Below are 19,953 nucleotides of genomic sequence, written 5' to 3'. Positions count from 1 at the left end.
TCACAGGGTGATCAGACGTTGCAACAAAAGACATGCAGGTGGTAGAGAGAAGAGAAAAAGCTTACAGCACCTGGTATTCCCAAGCAGTCTCCCATCAAATACTAAGCAGGCCTAAACCTGCTTGGCTTCCGAGATCAGACGAGGTCGGGCTTATTCAGGGTGGTGTGGCCGTAAGCGACAATGTCTGTGACAAATGTGCATTATATAGGTACTGGAATCATACGGTTCCTCTATGCAACCAAATAATTGCAGAGAAAAGCTGACTTGTAGTGGGCACATCTTCTTCTCTGATGTGATTATTCTCTCCAGCTGAAACTGAGACTCTCAGATTACCTCATGTCTGCCAACAAAGCAGCAGGAGCTGAAGATGACCAACTTCCTCATGTGTCACAGGGTGATCAGACGTTGCAACAAAAGACATGCAGGTGGTCGAGAGAAGACAAAAAGCTTACAGCACCTGGTAATCCCAAACAGACTCCCATCTAAGTACTAACCAGGCCCAACCCTACTTGGCTTCCGAGATAAGACAAGGTGGGGCTTATTCAGGGTGGTGTGGCGGTAAGCAAATATATTTGTTACAAATGTGAATTATATAGGTACTGGAATCATACACTTCCTCTATGAAACCAGATAATTGCCGAGAAAGGCTGATGTGTAGTGGGGATATCATCTTCTCTGATGTGATCATTCTCTTCAGCTGAAACTGAGACTCTTAGATCACTTCGTGTCTGCCAACAAAGCAGCAGCAGCTGAAGATGACCAACTTCCTCATGTGTCACAGGGTGATCAGACGTTGCAAAAAAACACATGCAGGTGGTAGAGAGAAGAGAAACAGCTTACAGCACCTGGTATTCCCAAGCAGTCTCCCATTGAAGTACAAACCAGACCCAACCCTGCTTGGCTTCCGAGATAAGACAAGGTGGGGCTTATTCAGGGTGGTGTGGCGGTAAGCGACAATATCTGTTACAAATGTGAATTATATAGGTACTGGAATCATACACTTGCTCTATGAAACCAGATAATTGCCGAGAAAGGCTGATGTGTAGTGGGCATATCATCTTCTCTGATGTGATCATTCTCTTCAGCTGAAACTGAGACTCTCAGATCACTTCGTGTCTGCCAACAAAGCAGCAGCTGCTGAAGATGACCAACTTCCTCATGTGTCACAGGGTGATCAGACGTTGCAACAAAAGACATGCAGGTTGTAGAGAGAAGAGAAAACGCTTACAGCACCTGGTATTCCCAAGCAGTCTCCCATTCAAGTACTAACCAGGACCAAACCTGCTTGGCTTCTGAGATCAGACGAGGTCGGGCATGTTCAGGGTGGTGTGGCCGTAAGCAGCAATGTATCTGACAAATGTGCATTATATAGGCACTGGAATCATACGGTTCCTCTATGCAACCAGATAATTGCCGAGAAAGGCTGATGTGTAGCGGGTGTATCATCTTCTCTGATGTGATCATTCTCTTCAGCTGAAACTGAGACTCTCAGATCACTTCGTGTCTGCCAACAAAGCAGCAGCTGCTGAAGATGACCAACTTCCTCATGTGTCACAGGGTGATCAGACGTTGCAACAAAAGACATGCAGGTTGTAGAGAGAAGAGAAAACGCTTACAGCACCTGGTATTCCCAAGCAGTCTCCCATTAAAGTACTAACCAGGCCCAACCCTCCTTGGCTTCCGAGATCAGACGAGGTCGGGCTTATTCAGGGTGGTGTGGCCGTAAGGAACAATTTCTGTGACAAATGTGCATTATATAGGTACTGGAATCATACACTTCCTCTATGTAACCAGATAATTGCAGAGAAAGGCTGACTTGTTATGGAAACATCTTCTTCCCTGATGTGATTATTCTCTGCAGCTGAAACTGAGACTCTCAGATCACTTCGTGTCTGCCAACAAAGCAGCAGCAGCTGAAGATGACCAACTTCCTCATGTGTCACAGGGTGATCAGACGTTGCAACAAAAGACATGCAGGTGGTCGAGAGAAGACAAAAAGCTTACAGCTCCTGGTATTCCCAAGCGGTCTCCCATTTAAGTACTAACCAGGCCCAACCCTCCTTGGCTTCCGAGATCAGACGAGGTCGGGCATGTTCAGGGTGGTGTGGCCGTAAGCAACAATGTCTCTGACAAATGTGCATTATATAGGTACTGGAATCATACGGTTCCTCTATGCAACCAGATAATTGCCGAGAAAGGCTGATGTGTAGCGGGCAAATCATCTTCTCTGATGTGATCATTCTCTGCAACTTAAACTGAGACTCTCAGATCACTTCGTGTCAGCCAACAAAGCAGCAGCAGCTGAAGATGACCAACTTCCTCATGTGTCACAGGGTGATCAGACGTTGCAACAAAAGACATGCAGGTGGTAGAGAGAAGAGAAGAAGCTTACAGCACCTGGTATTCCCAAGCAGTCTCCCATCCAAGTACTAAGGAGGTTCAACCCTGCTTGGCTTCCGAGATCAGACGAGGTCGGGCATGTTCAGGGTGGTGTGGCCGTAAGCAACAATGTGTCTGACAAATGTGCATTATATAAGTACAGGAATCATACGGTTCCTCTATGTAACCAGATAATTGCTGAGAAAGGCTGATCTGTAGTGGGCACATCTTCTTCCCTGAAGTGATTATTCTCTTTAGCTGAAACTGAGACTCTCAGATCACTTCGTGTCTTCCAACAAAGCAGCAGCAGCTGAAGATGGCCAACTTCCTCATGTGTCACAGGGTGATCAGACGTTGCAACAAAAGACATGCAGGTGGTAGAGAGAAGAGAAAAAGCTTACAGCACCTGGTATTCCCAAGCGGTCTCCCATTCAAGTACTAACCAGGCCCAACCCTGCTTGGCTTCCGAGATCAGACGAGGTTGGGCTTATTCAGGGTGGTGTGGCCGTAAGCAACAATATCGGTGACAAATGTGCATTATATAGGTACTGGAATCATACACTTCCTCTGTATAACCAGATAATTGCCGAAAAAGGCTGACTTGTAGTGGATTCATCTTCCTCCTTGATGTGATTATTCTCTGGAGCTGAAACTGAGACTCTCAGATCACCTCGTGTCTATCAACAAAGCAGTAGCAGCTGAAGATGACCAACTTCTTCACGTGTCACAGGGTGATCAGACGTTGCAACAAAAGACATGCAGGTGGTAGAGAGAAGAGAAAAAGCTTACAGCACCTGGTATTCCCAAGCTGACTCCTATCCAAGTACTAACCAGGTACAACCCTGCTTGGCGTCCGAGATCAGACGAGGTCGGGCTTATTCAGGGTGGTGTGGCCGTAAGCAACAATGTCTCTGACAAATGTGCATTATATAGGTACTGGAATCATACGGTTCCTCTATGCAACCAGATAATTGCCGAGAAAGGCTGATGTGTAGCGGACAAATCATCTTCTCTGATGTGATCATTCTCTGCAACTGAAACTGAGACTCTCAGATCACCTCGTGTCTATCAACAAAGCAGCAGCAGCTGAAGATGACCAACTTCTTCACGTGTCACAGGGTGATCAGACGTTGCAACAAAAGACATGCAGGTGGTAGAGAGAAGAGAAAAAGCTTACAGCACCTGGTATTCCCAAGCTGTCTCCTATCCAAGTACTAACCAGGTACAACCCTGCTTGGCGTCCGAGATCAGACGAGGTCGGGCTTATTCAGGGTGGTGTGGCCGTAAGCAACAATGTCTCTGACAAATGTGCATTATATAGGTACTGGAATCATACGGTTCCTCTATGCAACCAGATAATTGCCGAGAAAGGCTGATGTGTAGCGGGCAAATCATCTTCTCTGATGTGATCATTCTCTGCAACTTAAACTGAGACTCTCAGATCACTTCGTGTCAGCCAACAAAGCAGCAGCAGCTGAAGATGACCAACTTCCTCATGTGTCACAGGGTGATCAGACGTTGCAACAAAAGACATGCAGGTGGTAGAGAGAAGAGAAGAAGCTTACAGCACCTGGTATTCCCAAGCAGTCTCCCATCCAAGTACTAAGGAGGTTCAACCCTGCTTGGCTTCCGAGATCAGACGAGGTCGGGCATGTTCAGGGTGGTGTGGCCGTAAGCAACAATGTGTCTGACAAATGTGCATTATATAAGTACAGGAATCATACGGTTCCTCTATGTAACCAGATAATTGCTGAGAAAGGCTGATCTGTAGTGGGCACATCTTCTTCCCTGAAGTGATTATTCTCTTTAGCTGAAACTGAGACTCTCAGATCACTTCGTGTCTTCCAACAAAGCAGCAGCAGCTGAAGATGGCCAACTTCCTCATGTGTCACAGGGTGATCAGACGTTGCAACAAAAGACATGCAGGTGGTAGAGAGAAGAGAAAAAGCTTACAGCACCTGGTATTCCCAAGCGGTCTCCCATTCAAGTACTAACCAGGCCCAACCCTGCTTGGCTTCCGAGATCAGACGAGGTTGGGCTTATTCAGGGTGGTGTGGCCGTAAGCAACAATATCGGTGACAAATGTGCATTATATAGGTACTGGAATCATACACTTCCTCTGTATAACCAGATAATTGCCGAAAAAGGCTGACTTGTAGTGGATTCATCTTCCTCCTTGATGTGATTATTCTCTGGAGCTGAAACTGAGACTCTCAGATCACCTCGTGTCTATCAACAAAGCAGTAGCAGCTGAAGATGACCAACTTCTTCACGTGTCACAGGGTGATCAGACGTTGCAACAAAAGACATGCAGGTGGTAGAGAGAAGAGAAAAAGCTTACAGCACCTGGTATTCCCAAGCTGACTCCTATCCAAGTACTAACCAGGTACAACCCTGCTTGGCGTCCGAGATCAGACGAGGTCGGGCTTATTCAGGGTGGTGTGGCCGTAAGCAACAATGTCTCTGACAAATGTGCATTATATAGGTACTGGAATCATACGGTTCCTCTATGCAACCAGATAATTGCCGAGAAAGGCTGATGTGTAGCGGACAAATCATCTTCTCTGATGTGATCATTCTCTGCAACTGAAACTGAGACTCTCAGATCACCTCGTGTCTATCAACAAAGCAGCAGCAGCTGAAGATGACCAACTTCTTCACGTGTCACAGGGTGATCAGACGTTGCAACAAAAGACATGCAGGTGGTAGAGAGAAGAGAAAAAGCTTACAGCACCTGGTATTCCCAAGCTGTCTCCTATCCAAGTACTAACCAGGTACAACCCTGCTTGGCGTCCGAGATCAGACGAGGTCGGGCTTATTCAGGGTGGTGTGGCCGTAAGCAACAATGTCTCTGACAAATGTGCATTATATAGGTACTGGAATCATACGGTTCCTCTATGCAACCAGATAATTGCCGAGAAAGGCTGATGTGTAGCGGGCAAATCATCTTCTTCCCTGACGTGATAATTTTCTCCAGCTGAACATGAGACTCTCAGATCACTTCGTGTCTGCCAACAAAGAAGCAGAAGCTGAAGATGACCAACTTCCTCATGTGTCACAGGGTGATCAGACGTTGCAACAAAAGACATGCAGGTGGTAGAGAGAAGAGAAAAAGCTTAAGGTACCTGGTATTCCCAAGCGGTCTCCCATTCAAGTACTAACCAGGCCCAACCGTGCTTGGCTTCCGAGATCAGACGAGGTCGGGCTTATTCAGGGTGGTGTGGCCGTAAGCAACAATATCGGTGACAAATGTGCATTATATAGGTACTGGAATCATACACTTCCTCTGTATAACCAGATAATTGCCGAAAAAGGCTGACTTGTAGTGGGTTCATCTTCCTCCTTGATGTGATTATTCTCTGGAGCTGAAACTGAGACTCTCAGATCACCTCGTGTCTATCAACAAAGCAGCAGCAGCTGAAGATGACCAACTTCTTCACGTGTCACAGGGTGATCAGACGTTGCAACAAAAGACATGCAGGTGGTAGAGAGAAGAGAAAAAGCTTACAGCACCTGGTATTCCCAAGCTGTCTCCCATCCAAGTACTAACCAGGTACAACCCTGCTTGGCGTCCGAGATTAGACGAGGTCGGGCTTATTCAGGGTGGTGTGGCCGTAAGCAACAATGTCTCTGACAAATGTGCATTATATAGGTACTGGAATCATACGGTTCCTCTATGCAACCAGATAATTGCCGAGAAAGGCTGATGTGTAGCGGGCAAATCATCTTCTCTGATGTGATCATTATCTGCAACTGAAACTGAGACTCTCAGATCACTTCGTGTCAGCCAACAAAGCAGCAGCAGCTGAAGATGACCAACTTCTTCACGTGTCACAGGGTGATCAGACGTTGCAACAAAAGACATGCAGGTGGTAGAGAGAAGAGAAAAAGCTTACAGCACCTGGTATTCCCAAGCTGTCTCCCATCCAAGTACTAACCAGGTACAACCCTGCTTGGCGTCCGAGATCAGACGAGGTCGGGCTTATTCAGGGTGGTGTGGCCGTAAGCAAAAATGTCTCTGACAAATGTGCATTATATAGGTACTGGAATCATACGGTTCCTCTATGCAACCAGATAATCATCTTCTCTGATGTGATCATTATCTGCAACTGAAACTGAGACTCTCAGATCACTTCGTGTCAGCCAACAAAGCAGCAGCAGCTGAAGATGACCAACTTCCTCATGTGTCACAGGGTGATCAGAAGTTGCAACAAAAGACATGCAGGTGGTAGAGAGAAGAGAAGAAGCTTACAGCACCTGGTATTCCCAAGCAGTCTCCCATCCAAGTACTAAGGAGGGCCAACCCTGCTTGGCTTCCAAGATCAGACGAGGTTGGGCTTATTCAGGGTGGTGTGGCCGTAAGCAACAATATCGGTGACAAATGTGCATTATATAGGTACTGGAATCATACACTTCCTCTGTATAACCAGATAATTGCCGAAAAAGGCTGACTTATAGTGGGTTCATCTTCCTCCTTGATGTGATTATTCTCTGGAGCTGAAACTGAGACTCTCAGATCACCTCGTGTCTATCAACAAAGCAGCAGCAGCTGAAGATGACCAGCTTCTTCACGTGTCACAGGGTGATCAGACGTTGCAACAAAAGACATGCAGGTGGTAGAGAGAAGAGAAAAAGCTTACAGCACCTGGTATTCCCAAGCAGTCTCCCATCAAATACTAAGCAGGCCTAAACCTGCTTGGCTTCCGAGATCAGACGAGGTCGGGCTTATTCAGGGTGGTGTGGCCGTAAGCGACAATGTCTGTGACAAATGTGCATTATATAGGTACTGGAATCATACGGTTCCTCTATGCAACCAAATAATTGCAGAGAAAAGCTGACTTGTAGTGGGCACATCTTCTTCTCTGATGTGATTATTCTCTCCAGCTGAAACTGAGACTCTCAGATTACCTCATGTCTGCCAACAAAGCAGCAGGAGCTGAAGATGACCAACTTCCTCATGTGTCACAGGGTGATCAGACGTTGCAACAAAAGACATGCAGGTGGTCGAGAGAAGACAAAAAGCTTACAGCACCTGGTAATCCCAAACAGACTCCCATCTAAGTACTAACCAGGCCCAACCCTACTTGGCTTCCGAGATAAGACAAGGTGGGGCTTATTCAGGGTGGTGTGGCGGTAAGCAAATATATTTGTTACAAATGTGAATTATATAGGTACTGGAATCATACACTTCCTCTATGAAACCAGATAATTGCCGAGAAAGGCTGATGTGTAGTGGGGATATCATCTTCTCTGATGTGATCATTCTCTTCAGCTGAAACTGAGACTCTTAGATCACTTCGTGTCTGCCAACAAAGCAGCAGCAGCTGAAGATGACCAACTTCCTCATGTGTCACAGGGTGATCAGACGTTGCAAAAAAACACATGCAGGTGGTAGAGAGAAGAGAAACAGCTTACAGCACCTGGTATTCCCAAGCAGTCTCCCATTGAAGTACAAACCAGACCCAACCCTGCTTGGCTTCCGAGATAAGACAAGGTGGGGCTTATTCAGGGTGGTGTGGCGGTAAGCGACAATATCTGTTACAAATGTGAATTATATAGGTACTGGAATCATACACTTGCTCTATGAAACCAGATAATTGCCGAGAAAGGCTGATGTGTAGTGGGCATATCATCTTCTCTGATGTGATCATTCTCTTCAGCTGAAACTGAGACTCTCAGATCACTTCGTGTCTGCCAACAAAGCAGCAGCTGCTGAAGATGACCAACTTCCTCATGTGTCACAGGGTGATCAGACGTTGCAACAAAAGACATGCAGGTTGTAGAGAGAAGAGAAAACGCTTACAGCACCTGGTATTCCCAAGCAGTCTCCCATTCAAGTACTAACCAGGACCAAACCTGCTTGGCTTCTGAGATCAGACGAGGTCGGGCATGTTCAGGGTGGTGTGGCCGTAAGCAGCAATGTATCTGACAAATGTGCATTATATAGGCACTGGAATCATACGGTTCCTCTATGCAACCAGATAATTGCCGAGAAAGGCTGATGTGTAGCGGGTGTATCATCTTCTCTGATGTGATCATTCTCTTCAGCTGAAACTGAGACTCTCAGATCACTTCGTGTCTGCCAACAAAGCAGCAGCTGCTGAAGATGACCAACTTCCTCATGTGTCACAGGGTGATCAGACGTTGCAACAAAAGACATGCAGGTTGTAGAGAGAAGAGAAAACGCTTACAGCACCTGGTATTCCCAAGCAGTCTCCCATTAAAGTACTAACCAGGCCCAACCCTCCTTGGCTTCCGAGATCAGACGAGGTCGGGCTTATTCAGGGTGGTGTGGCCGTAAGGAACAATTTCTGTGACAAATGTGCATTATATAGGTACTGGAATCATACACTTCCTCTATGTAACCAGATAATTGCAGAGAAAGGCTGACTTGTTATGGAAACATCTTCTTCCCTGATGTGATTATTCTCTGCAGCTGAAACTGAGACTCTCAGATCACTTCGTGTCTGCCAACAAAGCAGCAGCAGCTGAAGATGACCAACTTCCTCATGTGTCACAGGGTGATCAGACGTTGCAACAAAAGACATGCAGGTGGTCGAGAGAAGACAAAAAGCTTACAGCTCCTGGTATTCCCAAGCGGTCTCCCATTTAAGTACTAACCAGGCCCAACCCTCCTTGGCTTCCGAGATCAGACGAGGTCGGGCATGTTCAGGGTGGTGTGGCCGTAAGCAACAATGTCTCTGACAAATGTGCATTATATAGGTACTGGAATCATACGGTTCCTCTATGCAACCAGATAATTGCCGAGAAAGGCTGATGTGTAGCGGGCAAATCATCTTCTCTGATGTGATCATTCTCTGCAACTTAAACTGAGACTCTCAGATCACTTCGTGTCAGCCAACAAAGCAGCAGCAGCTGAAGATGACCAACTTCCTCATGTGTCACAGGGTGATCAGACGTTGCAACAAAAGACATGCAGGTGGTAGAGAGAAGAGAAGAAGCTTACAGCACCTGGTATTCCCAAGCAGTCTCCCATCCAAGTACTAAGGAGGTTCAACCCTGCTTGGCTTCCGAGATCAGACGAGGTCGGGCATGTTCAGGGTGGTGTGGCCGTAAGCAACAATGTGTCTGACAAATGTGCATTATATAAGTACAGGAATCATACGGTTCCTCTATGTAACCAGATAATTGCTGAGAAAGGCTGATCTGTAGTGGGCACATCTTCTTCCCTGAAGTGATTATTCTCTTTAGCTGAAACTGAGACTCTCAGATCACTTCGTGTCTTCCAACAAAGCAGCAGCAGCTGAAGATGGCCAACTTCCTCATGTGTCACAGGGTGATCAGACGTTGCAACAAAAGACATGCAGGTGGTAGAGAGAAGAGAAAAAGCTTACAGCACCTGGTATTCCCAAGCGGTCTCCCATTCAAGTACTAACCAGGCCCAACCCTGCTTGGCTTCCGAGATCAGACGAGGTTGGGCTTATTCAGGGTGGTGTGGCCGTAAGCAACAATATCGGTGACAAATGTGCATTATATAGGTACTGGAATCATACACTTCCTCTGTATAACCAGATAATTGCCGAAAAAGGCTGACTTGTAGTGGATTCATCTTCCTCCTTGATGTGATTATTCTCTGGAGCTGAAACTGAGACTCTCAGATCACCTCGTGTCTATCAACAAAGCAGTAGCAGCTGAAGATGACCAACTTCTTCACGTGTCACAGGGTGATCAGACGTTGCAACAAAAGACATGCAGGTGGTAGAGAGAAGAGAAAAAGCTTACAGCACCTGGTATTCCCAAGCTGACTCCTATCCAAGTACTAACCAGGTACAACCCTGCTTGGCGTCCGAGATCAGACGAGGTCGGGCTTATTCAGGGTGGTGTGGCCGTAAGCAACAATGTCTCTGACAAATGTGCATTATATAGGTACTGGAATCATACGGTTCCTCTATGCAACCAGATAATTGCCGAGAAAGGCTGATGTGTAGCGGACAAATCATCTTCTCTGATGTGATCATTCTCTGCAACTGAAACTGAGACTCTCAGATCACCTCGTGTCTATCAACAAAGCAGCAGCAGCTGAAGATGACCAACTTCTTCACGTGTCACAGGGTGATCAGACGTTGCAACAAAAGACATGCAGGTGGTAGAGAGAAGAGAAAAAGCTTACAGCACCTGGTATTCCCAAGCTGTCTCCTATCCAAGTACTAACCAGGTACAACCCTGCTTGGCGTCCGAGATCAGACGAGGTCGGGCTTATTCAGGGTGGTGTGGCCGTAAGCAACAATGTCTCTGACAAATGTGCATTATATAGGTACTGGAATCATACGGTTCCTCTATGCAACCAGATAATTGCCGAGAAAGGCTGATGTGTAGCGGGCAAATCATCTTCTCTGATGTGATCATTCTCTGCAACTTAAACTGAGACTCTCAGATCACTTCGTGTCAGCCAACAAAGCAGCAGCAGCTGAAGATGACCAACTTCCTCATGTGTCACAGGGTGATCAGACGTTGCAACAAAAGACATGCAGGTGGTAGAGAGAAGAGAAGAAGCTTACAGCACCTGGTATTCCCAAGCAGTCTCCCATCCAAGTACTAAGGAGGTTCAACCCTGCTTGGCTTCCGAGATCAGACGAGGTCGGGCATGTTCAGGGTGGTGTGGCCGTAAGCAACAATGTGTCTGACAAATGTGCATTATATAAGTACAGGAATCATACGGTTCCTCTATGTAACCAGATAATTGCTGAGAAAGGCTGATCTGTAGTGGGCACATCTTCTTCCCTGAAGTGATTATTCTCTTTAGCTGAAACTGAGACTCTCAGATCACTTCGTGTCTTCCAACAAAGCAGCAGCAGCTGAAGATGGCCAACTTCCTCATGTGTCACAGGGTGATCAGACGTTGCAACAAAAGACATGCAGGTGGTAGAGAGAAGAGAAAAAGCTTACAGCACCTGGTATTCCCAAGCGGTCTCCCATTCAAGTACTAACCAGGCCCAACCCTGCTTGGCTTCCGAGATCAGACGAGGTTGGGCTTATTCAGGGTGGTGTGGCCGTAAGCAACAATATCGGTGACAAATGTGCATTATATAGGTACTGGAATCATACACTTCCTCTGTATAACCAGATAATTGCCGAAAAAGGCTGACTTGTAGTGGATTCATCTTCCTCCTTGATGTGATTATTCTCTGGAGCTGAAACTGAGACTCTCAGATCACCTCGTGTCTATCAACAAAGCAGTAGCAGCTGAAGATGACCAACTTCTTCACGTGTCACAGGGTGATCAGACGTTGCAACAAAAGACATGCAGGTGGTAGAGAGAAGAGAAAAAGCTTACAGCACCTGGTATTCCCAAGCTGACTCCTATCCAAGTACTAACCAGGTACAACCCTGCTTGGCGTCCGAGATCAGACGAGGTCGGGCTTATTCAGGGTGGTGTGGCCGTAAGCAACAATGTCTCTGACAAATGTGCATTATATAGGTACTGGAATCATACGGTTCCTCTATGCAACCAGATAATTGCCGAGAAAGGCTGATGTGTAGCGGACAAATCATCTTCTCTGATGTGATCATTCTCTGCAACTGAAACTGAGACTCTCAGATCACCTCGTGTCTATCAACAAAGCAGCAGCAGCTGAAGATGACCAACTTCTTCACGTGTCACAGGGTGATCAGACGTTGCAACAAAAGACATGCAGGTGGTAGAGAGAAGAGAAAAAGCTTACAGCACCTGGTATTCCCAAGCTGTCTCCTATCCAAGTACTAACCAGGTACAACCCTGCTTGGCGTCCGAGATCAGACGAGGTCGGGCTTATTCAGGGTGGTGTGGCCGTAAGCAACAATGTCTCTGACAAATGTGCATTATATAGGTACTGGAATCATACGGTTCCTCTATGCAACCAGATAATTGCAGAGAAAGGCTGATGTGTAGCGGGCAAATCATCTTCTTCCCTGACGTGATAATTTTCTCCAGCTGAACATGAGACTCTCAGATCACTTCGTGTCTGCCAACAAAGCAGCAGAAGCTGAAGATGACCAACTTCCTCATGTGTCACAGGGTGATCAGACGTTGCAACAAAAGACATGCAGGTGGTAGAGAGAAGAGAAAAAGCTTAAGGTACCTGGTATTCCCAAGCGGTCTCCCATTCAAGTACTAACCAGGCCCAACCGTGCTTGGCTTCCGAGATCAGACGAGGTCGGGCTTATTCAGGGTGGTGTGGCCGTAAGCAACAATATCGGTGACAAATGTGCATTATATAGGTACTGGAATCATACACTTCCTCTGTATAACCAGATAATTGCCGAAAAAGGCTGACTTGTAGTGGGTTCATCTTCCTCCTTGATGTGATTATTCTCTGGAGCTGAAACTGAGACTCTCAGATCACTTCATGTCTGCCAACAAAGCAGCAGCAGCAGCTGAAGATGACCAACTTCCTCATGTGTCACAGGGTGATCAGACGTTGCAACAAAAGACATGCAGGTGGTAGAGAGAAGAGAAAAAGCTTACAGCACCTGGTATTCCCAAGCTGACTCCTATCCAAGTACTAACCAGGTACAACCCTGCTTGGCGTCCGAGATCAGACGAGGTCGGGCTTATTCAGGGTGGTGTGGCCGTAAGCAACAATGTCTCTGACAAATGTGCATTATATAGGTACTGGAATCATACGGTTCCTCTATGCAACCAGATAATTGCCGAGAAAGGCTGATGTGTAGCGGACAAATCATCTTCTCTGATGTGATCATTCTCTGCAACTGAAACTGAGACTCTCAGATCACCTCGTGTCTATCAACAAAGCAGCAGCAGCTGAAGATGACCAACTTCTTCACGTGTCACAGGGTGATCAGACGTTGCAACAAAAGACATGCAGGTGGTAGAGAGAAGAGAAAAAGCTTACAGCACCTGGTATTCCCAAGCTGTCTCCTATCCAAGTACTAACCAGGTACAACCCTGCTTGGCTTCCGAGATCAGACGAGGTCGGGCTTATTCAGGGTGGTGTGGCCGTAAGCAACAATGTCTCTGACAAATGTGCATTATATAGGTACTGGAATCATACGGTTCCTCTATGCAACCAGATAATTGCCGAGAAAGGCTGATGTGTAGCGGGCAAATCATCTTCTTCCCTGACGTGATAATTTTCTCCAGCTGAACATGAGACTCTCAGATCACTTCGTGTCTGCCAACAAAGCAGCAGAAGCTGAAGATGACCAACTTCCTCATGTGTCACAGGGTGATCAGACGTTGCAACAAAAGACATGCAGGTGGTAGAGAGAAGAGAAAAAGCTTAAGGTACCTGGTATTCCCAAGCGGTCTCCCATTCAAGTACTAACCAGGCCCAACCGTGCTTGGCTTCCGAGTTCAGACGAGGTCGGGCTTATTCAGGGTGGTGTGGCCGTAAGCAACAATATCGGTGACAAATGTGCATTATATAGGTACTGGAATCATACACTTCCTCTGTATAACCAGATAATTGCCGAAAAAGGCTGACTTGTAGTGGGTTCATCTTCCTCCTTGATGTGATTATTCTCTGGAGCTGAAACTGAGACTCTCAGATCACCTCGTGTCTATCAACAAAGCAGCAGCAGCTGAAGATGACTAACTTCTTCACGTGTCACAGGGTGATCAGACGTTGCAACAAAAGACATGCAGGTGGTAGAGAGAAGAGAAAAAGCGTACAGCACCTGGTATTCCCAAGCTGTCTCCCATCCAAGTACTAACCAGGTACAACCCTGCTTGGCGTCCGAGATCAGACGAGGTCGGGCTTATTCAGGGTGGTGTGGCCGTAAGCAACAATGTCTCTGACAAATGTGCATTATATAGGTAATGGAATCATACGGTTCCTCTATGCAACCAGATAATTGCCGAGAAAGGCTGATGTGTAGCGGGCAAATCATCTTCTCTGATGTGATCATTATCTGCAACTGAAACTGAGACTCTCAGATCACTTCGTGTCAGCCAACAAAGCAGCAGCAGCTGAAGATGACCAACTTCTTCACGTGTCACAGGGTGATCAGACGTTGCAACAAAAGACATGCAGGTGGTAGAGAGAAGAGATAAAGCTTACAGCACCTGGTATTCCCAAGCTGTCTCCCATCCAAGTACTAACCAGGTACAACCCTGCTTGGCGTCCGAGATCAGACGAGGTCGGGCTTATTCAGGGTGGTGTGGCCGTAAGCAACAATGTCTCTGACAAATGTGCATTATATAGGTACTGGAATCATACGGTTCCTCTATGCAACCAGATAATTGCCGAGAAAGGCTGATGTGTAGCGGACAAATCATCTTCTCTGATGTGATCATTCTCTGCAACTGAAACTGAGACTCTCAGATCACCTCGTGTCTATCAACAAAGCAGCAGCAGCTGAAGATGACCAACTTCTTCACGTGTCACAGGGTGATCAGACGTTGCAACAAAAGACATGCAGGTGGTAGAGAGAAGAGAAAAAGCTTACAGCACCTGGTATTCCCAAGGTGTCTCCTATCCAAGTACTAACCAGGTACAACCCTGCTTGGCGTCCGAGATCAGACGAGGTCGGGCTTATTCAGGGTGGTGTGGCCGTAAGCAACAATGTCTCTGACAAATGTGCATTATATAGGTACTGGAATCATACGGTTCCTCTATGCAACCAGATAATTGCCGAGAAAGGCTGATGTGTAGCGGGCAAATCATCTTCTTCCCTGACGTGATAATTTTCTCCAGCTGAACATGAGACTCTCAGATCACTTCGTGTCTGCCAACAAAGCAGCAGAAGCTGAAGATGACCAACTTCCTCATGTGTCACAGGGTGATCAGACGTTGCAACAAAAGACATGCAGGTGGTAGAGAGAAGAGAAAAAGCTTAAGGTACCTGGTATTCCCAAGCGGTCTCCCATTCAAGTACTAACCAGGCCCAACCGTGCTTGGCTTCCGAGATCAGACGAGGTCGGGCTTATTCAGGGTGGTGTGGCCGTAAGCAACAATATCGGTGACAAATGTGCATTATATAGGTACTGGAATCATACACTTCCTCTGTATAACCAGATAATTGCCGAAAAAGGCTGACTTGTTGTGGGTTCATCTTCCTCCTTGATGTGATTATTCTCTGGAGCTGAAACTGAGACTCTCAGATCACTTCATGTCTGCCAACAAAGCAGCAGCAGCAGCTGAAGATGACCAACTTCCTCATGTGTCACAGGGTGATCAGACGTTGCAACAAAAGACATGCAGGTGGTAGAGAGAAGAGAAAAAGCTTACAGCACCTGGTATTCCCAAGCTGACTCCTATCCAAGTACTAACCAGGTACAACCCTGCTTGGCGTCCGAGATCAGACGAGGTCGGGCTTATTCAGGGTGGTGTGGCCGTAAGCAACAATGTCTCTGACAAATGTGCATTATATAGGTACTGGAATCATACGGTTCCTCTATGCAACCAGATAATTGCCGAGAAAGGCTGATGTGTAGCGGACAAATCATCTTCTCTGATGTGATCATTCTCTGCAACTGAAACTGAGACTCTCAGATCACCTCGTGTCTATCAACAAAGCAGCAGCAGCTGAAGATGACCAACTTCTTCACGTGTCACAGGGTGATCAGACGTTGCAACAAAAGACATGCAGGTGGTAGAGAGAAGAGAAAAAGCTTACAGCACCTGGTATTCCCAAGCTGTCTCCTATCCAAGTACTAACCAGGTACAACCCTGCTTGGCTTCCGAGATCAGACGAGGTCGGGCTTATTCAGGGTGGTGTGGCCGTAAGCAACAATGTCTCTGACAAATGTGCATTATATAGGTACTGGAATCATACGGTTCCTCTATGCAACCAGATAATTGCCGAGAAAGGCTGATGTGTAGTGGGCACATCTTCTTCCCTGACGTGATAATTTTCTCCAGCTGAACATGAGACTCTCAGATCACTTCGTGTCTGCCAACAAAGCAGCAGAAGCTGAAGATGACCAACTTCCTCATGTGTCACAGGGTGATCAGACGTTGCAACAAAAGACATGCAGGTGGTAGAGAGAAGAGAAAAAGCTTAAGGTACCTGGTATTCCCAAGCGGTCTCCCATTCAAGTACTAACCAGGCCCAACCGTGCTTGGCTTCCGAGTTCAGACGAGGTCGGGCTTATTCAGGGTGGTGTGGCCGTAAGCAACAATATCGGTGACAAATGTGCATTATATAGGTACTGGAATCATACACTTCCTCTGTATAACCAGATAATTGCCGAAAAAGGCTGACTTGTAGTGGGTTCATCTTCCTCCTTGATGTGATTATTCTCTGGAGCTGAAACTGAGACTCTCAGATCACCTCGTGTCTATCAACAAAGCAGCAGCAGCTGAAGATGACTAACTTCTTCACGTGTCACAGGGTGATCAGACGTTGCAACAAAAGACATGCAGGTGGTAGAGAGAAGAGAAAAAGCGTACAGCACCTGGTATTCCCAAGCTGTCTCCCATCCAAGTACTAACCAGGTACAACCCTGCTTGGCGTCCGAGATCAGACGAGGTCGGGCTTATTCAGGGTGGTGTGGCCGTAAGCAACAATGTCTCTGACAAATGTGCATTATATAGGTAATGGAATCATACGGTTCCTCTATGCAACCAGATAATTGCCGAGAAAGGCTGATGTGTAGCGGGCAAATCATCTTCTCTGATGTGATCATTATCTGCAACTGAAACTGAGACTCTCAGATCACTTCGTGTCAGCCAACAAAGCAGCAGCAGCTGAAGATGACCAACTTCTTCACGTGTCACAGGGTGATCAGACGTTGCAACAAAAGACATGCAGGTGGTAGAGAGAAGAGATAAAGCTTACAGCACCTGGTATTCCCAAGCTGTCTCCCATCCAAGTACTAACCAGGTACAACCCTGCTTGGCGTCCGAGATCAGACGAGGTCGGGCTTATTCAGGGTGGTGTGGCCGTAAGCAACAATGTCTCTGACAAATGTGCATTATATAGGTACTGGAATCATACGGTTCCTCTATGCAACCAGATAATTGCCGAGAAAGGCTGATGTGTAGCGGGCAAATCATCTTCTCTGATGTGATCATTATCTGCAACTGAAACTGAGACTCTCAGATCACTTCGTGTCAGCCAACAAAGCAGCAGCAGCTGAAGATGACCAACTTCCTCATGTGTCACAGGGTGATCAGAAGTTGCAACAAAAGACATGCAGGAGGTAGAGAGAAGAGAAGAAGCTTACAGCACCTGGTATTCCCAAGCAGTCTCCCATCCAAGTACTAAGGAGGCCCAACCCTGCTTGGCTTCCGAGATCAGACGAGGTCGGGCTTATTCAGGGTGGTGTGGCCGTAAGCAACAATATCGGTGACAAATGTGCATTATATAGGTACTGGAATCATACACTTCCTCTGTATAACCAGATAATTGCCGAAAAATGCTGACTTATAGTGGGTTCATCTTCCTCCTTGATGTGATTATTCTCTGGAGCTGAAACTGAGACTCTCAGATCACCTCGTGTCTATCAACAAAGCAGCAGCAGCTGAAGATGACCAGCTTCTTCACGTGTCACAGGGTGATCAGACGTTGCAACAAAAGACATGTAGGTGGTAGAGAGAAGAGAAAAAGCTTACAGCACCTGGTATTCCCAAGCAGTCTCCCATCAAGTACTAAGCAGGCCTAAACCTGCTTGGCTTCCGAGATCAGACGAGGTCGGGCTTATTCAGGGTGGTTTGGCCGTAAGCGACAATGTCTGTGACAAATGTGCATTATATAGGTACTGGAATCATACGGTTCCTCTATGCAACCAAATAATTGCAGAGAAAAGCTGACTTATAGTGGGTTCATCTTCCTCCTTGATGTGATTATTCTCTGGAGCTGAAACTGAGACTCTCAGATCACCTCGTGTCTATCAACAAAGCAGCAGGAGCTGAAGATGACCAACTTCCTCATGTGTCACAGGGTGATCAGACGTTGCAACAAAAGACATGCAGGTGGTCGAGAGAAGACAAAAAGCTTACAGCACCTGGTAATCCCAAGCAGTCTCCCATCTAAGTACTAACCAGGCCCAACCCTACTTGGCTTCCGAGATAAGACAAGGTGGGGCTTATTCAGGGTGGTGTGGCGGTAAGCAAATATATTTGTTACAAATGTGAATTATATAGGTACTGGAATCATACACTTCCTCTATGAAACCAGATAATTGCCGAGAAAGGCTGATGTGTAGTGGGCATATCATCTTCTCTGATGTGATCATTCTCTTCAGCTGAAACTGAGACTCTTAGATCACTTCGTGTCTGCCAACAAAGCAGCAGCAGCTGAAGATGACCAACTTCCTCATGTGTCACAGGGTGATCAGACGTTGCAACAAAACACATGCAGGTGGTAGAGAGAAGAGAAACAGCTTACAGCACCTGGTTTTCCCAAGCAGTCTCCCATTGAAGTACAAACCAGACCCAACCCTGCTTGGCTTCCGAGATAAGACAAGGTGGGGCTTATTCAGGGTGGTGTGGCGGTAAGCGACAATATCTGTTACAAATGTGAATTATATAGGTACTGGAATCATACACTTGCTCTATGAAACCAGATAATTGCCGAGAAAGGCTGATGTGTAGTGGGCATATCATCTTCTCTGATGTGATCATTCTGTTCAGCTGAAACTGAGACTCTCAGATCACTTCGTGTCTGCCAACAAAGCAGCAGCTGCTGAAGATGACCAACTTCCTCATGTGTCACAGGGTGATCAGACGTTGCAACAAAAGACATGCAGGTTGTAGAGAGAAGAGAAAACGCTTACAGCACCTGGTATTCCCAAGCAGTCTCCCATTAAAGTACTAACCAGGCCCAACCCTCCTTGGCTTCCAAGATCAGACGAGGTCGGGCTTATTCAGGGTGGTGTGGCCGTAAGGAACAATTTCTGTGACAAATGTGCATTATATAGGTACTGGAATCATACACTTCCTCTATGTAACCAGATAATTGCAGAGAAAGGCTGACTTGTTATGGAAACATCTTCTTCCCTGATGTGATTATTCTCTGCAGCTGAAACTGAGACTCTCAGATCACTTCGTGTCTGCCAACAAAGCAGCAGCAGCTGAAGATGACCAACTTCCTCATGTGTCACAGGGTGATCAGACGTTGCAACAAAAGACATGCAGGTTGTAGAGAGAAGAGAAAACGCTTACAGAACCTGGTATTCCCAAGCAGTCTCCCATTAAAGTACTAACCAGGCCCAACCCTCCTTGGCTTCCGAGATCAGACGAGGTCGGGCTTATTCAGGGTGGTGTGGCCGTAAGGAACAATTTCTGTGACAAATGTGCATTATATAGGTACTGGAATCATACAATTCCTCTATGTAACCAGATAATTGCAGAGAAAGGCTGACTTGTTATGGGCACATCTTCTTCCCTGATGTGATTATTCTCTGCAGCTGAAACTGAGACTCTCAGATCACTTCGTGTCTGCCAACAAAGCAGCAGCAGCTGAAGATGACCAACTTCGTCATGTGTCACAGGGTGATCAGACGTTGCAACAAAAGACATGCAGGTGGTCGAGAGAAGACAAAAAGCTTACAGCTCCTGGTATTCCCAAGCGGTCTCCCATTTAAGTACTAACCAGGCCCAACCCTCCTTGGCTTCCGAGATCAGACGAGGTCGGGCATGTTCAGGGTGGTGTGGCCGTAAGCAACAA

General features: G+C 46.6%; 4 non-coding genes and 42 pseudogenes across 4 annotated transcripts; all 46 read right to left on the bottom strand.

The window, feature by feature from the left end:
* Window positions 1-58: 58 nt before the first annotated feature.
* On the bottom strand, window positions 59-176 carry LOC140296182 (5S ribosomal RNA; annotated as a pseudogene).
* A 1,045-nt stretch (window positions 177-1,221) lies between these two features.
* LOC140290319 (5S ribosomal RNA) lies at window positions 1,222-1,340 on the bottom strand (annotated as a pseudogene).
* Window positions 1,341-1,609: 269 nt separating this feature from the next.
* On the bottom strand, window positions 1,610-1,728 carry LOC140288548 (5S ribosomal RNA; annotated as a pseudogene).
* A 269-nt stretch (window positions 1,729-1,997) lies between these two features.
* Window positions 1,998-2,116, bottom strand: LOC140300674 (5S ribosomal RNA; annotated as a pseudogene).
* A 269-nt stretch (window positions 2,117-2,385) lies between these two features.
* Window positions 2,386-2,504, bottom strand: LOC140291719 (5S ribosomal RNA; annotated as a pseudogene).
* A 269-nt stretch (window positions 2,505-2,773) lies between these two features.
* On the bottom strand, window positions 2,774-2,892 carry LOC140299101 (5S ribosomal RNA). Its single transcript, XR_011914682.1, has one exon. It is a non-coding gene; the product is annotated as a 5S ribosomal RNA (ribosomal RNA).
* Window positions 2,893-3,161: 269 nt separating this feature from the next.
* Window positions 3,162-3,280, bottom strand: LOC140292208 (5S ribosomal RNA; annotated as a pseudogene).
* A 269-nt stretch (window positions 3,281-3,549) lies between these two features.
* LOC140290013 (5S ribosomal RNA) lies at window positions 3,550-3,668 on the bottom strand (annotated as a pseudogene).
* Window positions 3,669-3,937: 269 nt separating this feature from the next.
* LOC140291718 (5S ribosomal RNA) lies at window positions 3,938-4,056 on the bottom strand (annotated as a pseudogene).
* Window positions 4,057-4,325: 269 nt separating this feature from the next.
* Window positions 4,326-4,444, bottom strand: LOC140299100 (5S ribosomal RNA). The gene has a single exon (XR_011914681.1). It is a non-coding gene; the product is annotated as a 5S ribosomal RNA (ribosomal RNA).
* Window positions 4,445-4,713: 269 nt separating this feature from the next.
* On the bottom strand, window positions 4,714-4,832 carry LOC140292206 (5S ribosomal RNA; annotated as a pseudogene).
* Window positions 4,833-5,101: 269 nt separating this feature from the next.
* On the bottom strand, window positions 5,102-5,220 carry LOC140290012 (5S ribosomal RNA; annotated as a pseudogene).
* Window positions 5,221-5,492: 272 nt separating this feature from the next.
* On the bottom strand, window positions 5,493-5,611 carry LOC140266559 (5S ribosomal RNA; annotated as a pseudogene).
* Window positions 5,612-5,880: 269 nt separating this feature from the next.
* On the bottom strand, window positions 5,881-5,999 carry LOC140294778 (5S ribosomal RNA; annotated as a pseudogene).
* Window positions 6,000-6,268: 269 nt separating this feature from the next.
* Window positions 6,269-6,387, bottom strand: LOC140290532 (5S ribosomal RNA; annotated as a pseudogene).
* A 237-nt stretch (window positions 6,388-6,624) lies between these two features.
* Window positions 6,625-6,743, bottom strand: LOC140293144 (5S ribosomal RNA; annotated as a pseudogene).
* A 269-nt stretch (window positions 6,744-7,012) lies between these two features.
* LOC140296181 (5S ribosomal RNA) lies at window positions 7,013-7,130 on the bottom strand (annotated as a pseudogene).
* Window positions 7,131-8,175: 1,045 nt separating this feature from the next.
* Window positions 8,176-8,294, bottom strand: LOC140290318 (5S ribosomal RNA; annotated as a pseudogene).
* A 269-nt stretch (window positions 8,295-8,563) lies between these two features.
* LOC140288547 (5S ribosomal RNA) lies at window positions 8,564-8,682 on the bottom strand (annotated as a pseudogene).
* A 269-nt stretch (window positions 8,683-8,951) lies between these two features.
* Window positions 8,952-9,070, bottom strand: LOC140300673 (5S ribosomal RNA; annotated as a pseudogene).
* Window positions 9,071-9,339: 269 nt separating this feature from the next.
* On the bottom strand, window positions 9,340-9,458 carry LOC140291717 (5S ribosomal RNA; annotated as a pseudogene).
* Window positions 9,459-9,727: 269 nt separating this feature from the next.
* On the bottom strand, window positions 9,728-9,846 carry LOC140299098 (5S ribosomal RNA). Its single transcript, XR_011914680.1, has one exon. It is a non-coding gene; the product is annotated as a 5S ribosomal RNA (ribosomal RNA).
* Window positions 9,847-10,115: 269 nt separating this feature from the next.
* On the bottom strand, window positions 10,116-10,234 carry LOC140292205 (5S ribosomal RNA; annotated as a pseudogene).
* A 269-nt stretch (window positions 10,235-10,503) lies between these two features.
* LOC140290011 (5S ribosomal RNA) lies at window positions 10,504-10,622 on the bottom strand (annotated as a pseudogene).
* A 269-nt stretch (window positions 10,623-10,891) lies between these two features.
* On the bottom strand, window positions 10,892-11,010 carry LOC140291716 (5S ribosomal RNA; annotated as a pseudogene).
* Window positions 11,011-11,279: 269 nt separating this feature from the next.
* On the bottom strand, window positions 11,280-11,398 carry LOC140299097 (5S ribosomal RNA). Its single transcript, XR_011914679.1, has one exon. It is a non-coding gene; the product is annotated as a 5S ribosomal RNA (ribosomal RNA).
* Window positions 11,399-11,667: 269 nt separating this feature from the next.
* Window positions 11,668-11,786, bottom strand: LOC140292203 (5S ribosomal RNA; annotated as a pseudogene).
* Window positions 11,787-12,055: 269 nt separating this feature from the next.
* LOC140290010 (5S ribosomal RNA) lies at window positions 12,056-12,174 on the bottom strand (annotated as a pseudogene).
* Window positions 12,175-12,446: 272 nt separating this feature from the next.
* Window positions 12,447-12,565, bottom strand: LOC140266537 (5S ribosomal RNA; annotated as a pseudogene).
* A 272-nt stretch (window positions 12,566-12,837) lies between these two features.
* Window positions 12,838-12,956, bottom strand: LOC140292202 (5S ribosomal RNA; annotated as a pseudogene).
* A 269-nt stretch (window positions 12,957-13,225) lies between these two features.
* LOC140277564 (5S ribosomal RNA) lies at window positions 13,226-13,344 on the bottom strand (annotated as a pseudogene).
* A 272-nt stretch (window positions 13,345-13,616) lies between these two features.
* LOC140311100 (5S ribosomal RNA) lies at window positions 13,617-13,735 on the bottom strand (annotated as a pseudogene).
* A 269-nt stretch (window positions 13,736-14,004) lies between these two features.
* Window positions 14,005-14,123, bottom strand: LOC140293828 (5S ribosomal RNA; annotated as a pseudogene).
* Window positions 14,124-14,392: 269 nt separating this feature from the next.
* Window positions 14,393-14,511, bottom strand: LOC140290531 (5S ribosomal RNA; annotated as a pseudogene).
* A 269-nt stretch (window positions 14,512-14,780) lies between these two features.
* Window positions 14,781-14,899, bottom strand: LOC140290088 (5S ribosomal RNA; annotated as a pseudogene).
* A 272-nt stretch (window positions 14,900-15,171) lies between these two features.
* On the bottom strand, window positions 15,172-15,290 carry LOC140266526 (5S ribosomal RNA; annotated as a pseudogene).
* Window positions 15,291-15,562: 272 nt separating this feature from the next.
* LOC140292201 (5S ribosomal RNA) lies at window positions 15,563-15,681 on the bottom strand (annotated as a pseudogene).
* A 269-nt stretch (window positions 15,682-15,950) lies between these two features.
* On the bottom strand, window positions 15,951-16,069 carry LOC140277558 (5S ribosomal RNA; annotated as a pseudogene).
* Window positions 16,070-16,338: 269 nt separating this feature from the next.
* Window positions 16,339-16,457, bottom strand: LOC140311078 (5S ribosomal RNA; annotated as a pseudogene).
* A 269-nt stretch (window positions 16,458-16,726) lies between these two features.
* LOC140293827 (5S ribosomal RNA) lies at window positions 16,727-16,845 on the bottom strand (annotated as a pseudogene).
* Window positions 16,846-17,114: 269 nt separating this feature from the next.
* Window positions 17,115-17,233, bottom strand: LOC140290530 (5S ribosomal RNA; annotated as a pseudogene).
* A 269-nt stretch (window positions 17,234-17,502) lies between these two features.
* LOC140271418 (5S ribosomal RNA) lies at window positions 17,503-17,621 on the bottom strand (annotated as a pseudogene).
* A 269-nt stretch (window positions 17,622-17,890) lies between these two features.
* On the bottom strand, window positions 17,891-18,008 carry LOC140294428 (5S ribosomal RNA; annotated as a pseudogene).
* A 1,045-nt stretch (window positions 18,009-19,053) lies between these two features.
* Window positions 19,054-19,172, bottom strand: LOC140292290 (5S ribosomal RNA; annotated as a pseudogene).
* A 269-nt stretch (window positions 19,173-19,441) lies between these two features.
* Window positions 19,442-19,560, bottom strand: LOC140293764 (5S ribosomal RNA; annotated as a pseudogene).
* A 269-nt stretch (window positions 19,561-19,829) lies between these two features.
* LOC140300672 (5S ribosomal RNA) lies at window positions 19,830-19,948 on the bottom strand (annotated as a pseudogene).
* Between the last annotated feature and the right edge of the window lie 5 nt (window positions 19,949-19,953).

The sequence above is a fragment of the Leuresthes tenuis genome, unplaced genomic scaffold (assembly GCF_036924035.1).
Source record: "Leuresthes tenuis unplaced genomic scaffold, fLeuTen1.0.hap1 SCAF_1, whole genome shotgun sequence".
Taxonomy (NCBI): domain Eukaryota; kingdom Metazoa; phylum Chordata; class Actinopteri; order Atheriniformes; family Atherinopsidae; genus Leuresthes; species Leuresthes tenuis.
The sequence above is the reverse complement of the archived record's forward strand: the minus strand, read 5'-3'. Positions and strand labels throughout refer to the sequence as shown.